The sequence below is a fragment of the Bactrocera latifrons genome, unplaced genomic scaffold (assembly GCF_001853355.1).
Source record: "Bactrocera latifrons isolate USDA-ARS-PBARC rearing strain unplaced genomic scaffold, ASM185335v1 scaffold_39, whole genome shotgun sequence".
In the NCBI taxonomy this organism is placed as follows: Eukaryota; Metazoa; Arthropoda; class Insecta; order Diptera; family Tephritidae; genus Bactrocera; species Bactrocera latifrons.
Window position 1 is genome coordinate 1,315,206 of NW_017537034.1, and position 6,000 is coordinate 1,321,205.

A 6,000-nucleotide genomic window follows, 5' to 3' on the forward strand; every position below is an offset into this window, starting at 1 on the left:
ACGATTTTTGATCGATCATAACCTAAAAAACTTTAACTCGAAAGCAGTCAGTAGAAGCAATTGTCAAATTCTTCTTGAAATTCAGCAAATGTTTTTTGATATATGTATAACAAACGACATTTAGTCTTTTGAACGTTTGTTTTGACGTAATTTGTCAAGGTTATAGTATTTTTGAAAAACACCATTACTGGAAACGAAGGCAGCCAGAAATAATTGACTCTGTCTATTATCAAGTTCTTTCCAAACTAGACTGACATACAAGTAACTCCAGACCTTTTGTACCATGTTCATTTTTCAATAACCAATTATATAATATAAAGAAATTTTCAATGCACACACGAATATGTGGACGCCTAAAAACATGTCTGAAGAAAACGATAGAATTAAGTCATAGGTTATCTGTCTGTTTGTATCGTTAATCAAACTATTAAAAAAAAAAATTTAATTCTCAGAAAATTATTAAATTCGCTTTAAGCTAAATAAAATATTTTAAAATATGCAAAACTTTTCGATACAGGACGAATGTGTGCTCTTATTACACACAAGGTTAAGCAAATGCCTTATTAAATTCCAGTGACTTCCGAAAGAAACCATTATGTATCCGCTGATGTGTCGTCTTATTTCCTAAAGAATTTTCCTTATTTTTGCGCTGCTCAAGCAAGCAAGTTGCCGACAATGTGACCACTGACGCTAAACAATTTTTATTATGTTTTTGGCGAAGCTAATTTAATGGAAATAAATATTTGATGAGGGCGAAGAGCAATAAAAGAAGGGAATTATGAATTATTTGGGCGAAAATGTGTCAACAAATCATCCATCAAAAGTTTGTCATTTCTTCAATATTCTATTCATACGCTGTCGGCAACGTGTAGGCATAATGTAAATTCTTTTACCAACAATGTGATATAACATCATCAGAATGTTTACCAACAAAATGTAGTTTAATATACAAGTAGAATAATTTTACTAAGTGTGGTTATTAAATAAAAGCATATCACCATAAATTCGCGCAATTTCATGACTTTGTTTGGAGTTTATATACTCTACTATCTAGTGGAAAAGCTAAGCGACAATTCAGACTATTTGTAGCACTAATACTAAGTCTCAATGCGTTCGGTTAAGCAACTCGACTTTTAGTAGATAACTCGGTTAATATCAACTGGGTATCCAGTCATATTGGAATAGATGGAATTGAAAAGACAGACAACTTACACACTCGGGGGAAGTTGGGCACACGATTCCCCTTTCTATTCAACTCCTTCAAGAGTTGTTTGAAGCAATGGACCCTAGAGAAACATTTCAGTTCTTGGAAACGAGTTGCTATCAAACTTAGAGGATATGGGTTCTTAGAAGAACACGTATCTGAACACTCGTATATCCTCACACACTTTGGCTTCATACCGGATCACTTGGATCTTGGAGTCGCCCATATACCGACGAGGGGGTATTGTAGGTGGAAAGAGCCGTTGGAGCAGAGGGGAAGTGAGCTTCTTTACGGTTGGGAAAAACTTTGGTGGACGGCTGGTGGAGGGGTTTACTGTCAGGAGCTCTTTATTAACTCCACTTCCTGACTATTGTAGTGTCTTCCAAGCCGAGGTTGCAGCAATTAAGATAACAGTAGATCTACTGTTCCGGGGTCATAACGTGTCTTTGTGATAAAATTGGTACAGATGCCAGGCCACAGCGGAATCACAGGAAATGGTAAAGGTGATGAGCTAGCAAGGACACCCTAGAACCGCTCTTGAAAGAATTGGACCTTGTCGGTGCTCCTGTATCGCTGTCGCAAAAGCCTTTTGGCCCAAGATCGACCTTAAGATATCTAGCGATCTGTTGGCCTTCAGTAATGCCAGCCTCTCCCTAGTTCTTGGGCTTTTAACAGGATAAGAAAAGATGGTGTGTAGGAAGATGAAATGAAAACAACTCAAAACATCCTTCTTGATTGTCCCGCGTTTGGGATGTCAAGACACTGGCACTTTCAGACATTCCGTCGAACTTGGGGAAATGCAAATTAAAGTTTTATAAGTTCAAACACAGGAGTTCTTATTTCATATGGCTTCACAATGTACTATATGCAGCAGTCCATATGCGATATCTCTAGATCAGCCATATAATCTAACAGTCTATTTAGACTAATAATCCAAAAAGAGCAAATTTAATTTCGTTAATAATTATTAATTAATTATAATTATAATTAGACTGAGAGTTTTCAAATAAAAGAAAATGTTTGCAATATTAAAAGAGGAAATATCAACCTAGGGTTGTTCGAAAGCGCACTTAGCATAAAAGGGCTCAGCTTCTACAATGACTTCTCTGGTGAACAATATTACCATCTCACATTATCTTAAGCCATATGAAGGCAGTTGGCAATTGTGGTTGTAAGTTAAACGAAGAGTGGATATCACCTGCGGCAAGTGTGGTAAAGGCAGACGTCCTTGTAGCTATTAGCATGAGCCAGCAGCAGCTTTTATGCTAATTACACGCGCTCGCCCTAAGCACACGCATATGAATAAATAGACACACACTTGTATACACTTATGTAAATGAGAATAGTACAATGTGTTTCATATGTTGCCAAGCAGGTTTCTTGTAGCTATTTGTTTTGAAAATAAACGAAAAAACGGAAAACAAATGCAACTACACAACTGCCACAAACAAATGTGCATGAGAAGAGTTATAATAACAACAAGTCGCCATTATAATAAATGCCGCTGACAGCATCTTGTCCTTAAAGTGTTGCTTTGAAAGGAGTGAGGATGTGACGTCAACAGGAAAACAACTACACGCATGCAGAATATCTAATGTATTTGCACATGAATACATATACATATGTAAGTGCACATTTTATTGTTTTATATACATAGAGCACATAAAAACAAGAAAAAATGTTAACTTCGGTCGTACTGACGTTATAATACCCTTCACTGGTGGAATTCTTATAGAAAATAAAAAGATCTTTAACATTATTAGGGTCGATCAGTTTGCATGGCAGCTATAAGCTATAGTGGTTCGATCTAGACAATATGTTTGCAGATTGTGGTGTTGCTCTAGATAATATATTATGCCAAATTTTATGAAAAAATCTCGTCAAATAAAAAAGCTTTTCATACAAGGCCTGGTTTTGATCAGTCAGTTGGTATGACAGCTATATGCTATAGTTGTTTGATCTGAACAAAATGTTCGAATATTATGGCCTTGCCTTAGATAATATGCTATGCCAAATTTTATCAAGATACGGCACCAAATAAAAAATTTTTCCATACAAGAACTTGATCTGATTGTTCAGATTGTCTGACAGCTATATGCTGTAGTAGTTCGATATCGGCGATTCCGACAAATAAGCAGCTTCTTGAGGTGAAAATGGTTTTTGTAAAACTGTATGTCGATACCTCAAAAACTGAGGGACCGGTACACGTATATACAGATAGACTTGGCTAAATCGACTCACACGCTGAACATTTATAACATTTGTATGTCCTTATATACGTATAATTAAAAAAAAAAACTTCCTGGCAAATTTAAAATACCCTATATTTTATCAGGGTATAAAATATATATATACATATATGTAAGTGAACAGAAAAACGTACATACCAAAGTGTTTCCGCTGGCATCAGCATGTATTTCCTCCCACACAAGCACCTATACACCGCACGCTGCTGCTCGTGTGTCTTGCATAAATCTCGCATAGGTTGTCTGGCACCGTGGCCATGGCACCATACTGAAATGTCCTTAAAAGTTTTGCACGCCAAATGCTCTGCTTTCTTCACATGCATGCATGCGAGTGTGTGCGTAGCGAGCGTTTTTCCACGAAGGAAGTGCGAGCTGACGCTGTTGCTGATTGTGGCGTTGTGGCAGCAGTAATATATGTCAGTAACATTTTTTTCTCGCCTTCTTCGTCGTTATTGTTTTGAAAAATTGCGTTTGCATTACGTGAGTCGGCATTCACCGTTATACGATCGCATTTTATGCGTTAATCATCTGTCACACCGTCTCCTCTACTGCCCTGGCGTTGTTAGACTGAGTTGTTGGCGTGCTGATATGGTGTTGTGTTGAAAAGTTTTTGATGTCATGTCGCGGTTTTGAGGGTTTAAACTCATAATGCTTGTTTCGTTCGTCTTTTTTGTATAAAAAATCTGCAATTGGACAGAAAAAGTTGTAATGTGTTGAAAAAGATTAATTTTGTGATACGTTTTTTTATATGTCGCTGCTTTAACATTTTCTTCTTAGCAGCTGACAAAGATTGCTTTTATAATTTTGGATTTTTTGATTTCTGTGCCTGATTATATCCAGAAATAAATTAGATTGGATTATGAAAAATGACCGAGGAATAAAATGACCAATAGTTTCAAGCCTGAAAGTCAAAATGAAGGAGGTACAGCTTTCCGCTCAAACTTTCTTTTAAATTCATATCTAACCGTAGAGCAAAGCAAGTAGAGGTAACAATCACTAGTAGATCAATGAACCAATCGTTCATGCATCTAATGGAAAAGTAGCAATCTCATCTTTAAACTGAAACGCACATTAGTCCAACTTGAATGCTTAAAACTTCTTTCAACATCAACACAGTATTTAAGTATCGCTGCACAAAAACAGGATGAATTTTTATGTCTTCCATTGGTCGTTTAGTGGAGTCGATATGATTTAAGGAATACCTAGAAATCCTCACCAAGCTATTTCTGTTTAGATGTTTTTGCAGAAATCTAGTTTGAAGAGCTCTCGCCTCCAAGGAGCGTCAAAAGCAGCCTTTCCCATGACAGTCGGGTCTACGCAACCGGAATGGACGTGGATTTTTTATCTGGCCAAAGATTGTTAATTTAACAACAACAGCATCAAGGGGTCTTTTCTATACTTCGTCAATGACCGTTGAATATTTTACCGACCAGACTACAGTTGTAACTGACTTCATACAAGCACTGAGTGACATTTACAATGGAGCTCCAGTGAACCCTGACTCGCTCCAGTGAATGCCGTTCTCGAAGTTCAACCACGACCAGTTGCAGAAGAAGAGTTGGACTTGCTACCCTTATCTAGAGAGACCCACGCGCAACTTCTTTTCGGGTATTGCAGCAGGCTATAATCTTAATTATGAAGAACCGATACCGACTAAAAAAGTTTTGAGTGCCGCATGGAACCAACTCTACTAACACTCCTTTCTGTATGGTACGACCCTTCGTTTCCTGAATCTCCTTTACCGTTAGATGATTTTAAAGAAAATGAACTTACGCCTTGTCACCCAAACAGTTTCTAGATGACGGTTACAATGATTTAGATTTGAAAACAAAATATAATATATTAGGTGCTAAATGTGGATGGAAAATTATACACTTTTGTAAAATTAGACCAGAATTTGTCTGCCTATAATATGCCAGTGAAAAATATGTAAGTGAAAAATCTATGACCTGATGGTGCCGGAAATCGTCCAATGTACCAAGCGTGCTACAAAAAAATACGGGAATTTTCGTTTTTGAAAAAAAAAAAATTATATGCATTTCTCTAAAAAAATGTTGTACGCCTATTACGCACTTATGTCAGCGCTTCTTCCAATCGTCGAAACACTTCTCAAAATCGAATTTTTTATAGCTTTTAGGACAATGCGCTTTAAATGCCATCAAAGCTTGTAAAACAACGGAAATATAAAAAATTTGCACGTACCCAAGTCTGTTGAATATGGACGCTGGCTCATCGTTACAGTATTGTTTATGGCCCAGAATTTACGAACAAGTAACGAGGTGTGAGTGTTTAACAACAACCTAAGCTCATACAAATATTTTTATTTTTATTTTTTTTTATTTTATTTATTTTATAAAAGTTTACATAACAATGAAATTATTACATAAACTAAAGATAACGCAGCGCTAGCGTCGGAGGCTTTCGGCTGGCATGTTGACTAGGGCGGTATCAAATGCGTCGGAGTAGGTCGGTATCTCTAAGGAAATTGTATATCCTGCTAATATTATTATCCATCGGGTTTTTTAACAGATGTGTAGGGTTAATACCATT

At 36.7% G+C, this 6,000-nt stretch overlaps 1 protein-coding gene and 1 long non-coding RNA gene across 3 annotated transcripts in view; one reads left to right on the forward strand and one right to left on the reverse strand.

Annotated features, from left to right (window-relative positions):
* LOC108972265 overlaps positions 1-6,000 on the reverse strand; it is a 159,874-nt gene that overhangs the window by 23,333 nt on the left and 130,541 nt on the right. For both annotated transcript variants that reach the window (XR_001993620.1, XR_001993621.1), the window contains exon 4: positions 3,592-4,133. This is a non-coding gene — a long non-coding RNA (uncharacterized LOC108972265). The remainder of the gene's footprint in view (positions 1-3,591; positions 4,134-6,000) is intronic.
* The window catches only part of LOC108972262 (receptor-type tyrosine-protein phosphatase N2), a 135,543-nt gene that overhangs the window by 4,101 nt on the left and 125,442 nt on the right, over positions 1-6,000 (forward strand). The window lies entirely within an intron of this gene.